Genomic DNA, 390 nt, shown 5'->3' with positions numbered 1-390 from the left:
GAAATATAATTACCAAACAGATACTTCAAACTGGCACATGTCAATCTTGCTGTATAAGCAGGAAAAATGTCATTTTCTTACATAGAGAAGGATTCTAACTTTATTAATTATTTATCTTATGATTATAGTTACAGCTCCATTATGCTACTAGGTTAGACATAGTGTGGTTTCGGAAAAATATACATTGTTATTCATATCAAATTTACTTTAGAATTAAACATGATTCTCAAGATTTAAAATCAAAACCCAAGTAATTTGTCATGCATTTTAAAATTTTGAATTGTTTATATCTTTTGTGACATTTTTCGCTGTAGGTTTGTATAGGCTTTCAAAACCCGTACAACTTAGTGTTCCTCTTGTAGAGTATATATAATGTGTGTACATTTAACA

General features: G+C 28.2%; 2 protein-coding genes across 3 annotated transcripts in view; one reads left to right on the top strand and one right to left on the bottom strand.

Moving 5' to 3' along the window:
* LOC119594062 (zinc finger matrin-type protein 5-like) overlaps positions 1–390 on the bottom strand; it is a 20,113-nt gene that overhangs the window by 5,403 nt on the left and 14,320 nt on the right. The window lies entirely within an intron of this gene.
* The window catches only part of LOC119594063 (zinc finger matrin-type protein 5-like), a 3,006-nt gene that overhangs the window by 1,570 nt on the left and 1,046 nt on the right, over positions 1–390 (top strand). The gene's annotated exons all lie outside the window — the stretch shown is intronic.

This window comes from Penaeus monodon, chromosome 33 (genome assembly GCF_015228065.2).
Source record: "Penaeus monodon isolate SGIC_2016 chromosome 33, NSTDA_Pmon_1, whole genome shotgun sequence".
Taxonomy (NCBI): Eukaryota; Metazoa; Arthropoda; class Malacostraca; order Decapoda; family Penaeidae; genus Penaeus; species Penaeus monodon.
Note: the sequence above shows the minus strand (reverse complement) of the source record. Positions and strands in the feature narration are given on the sequence as shown.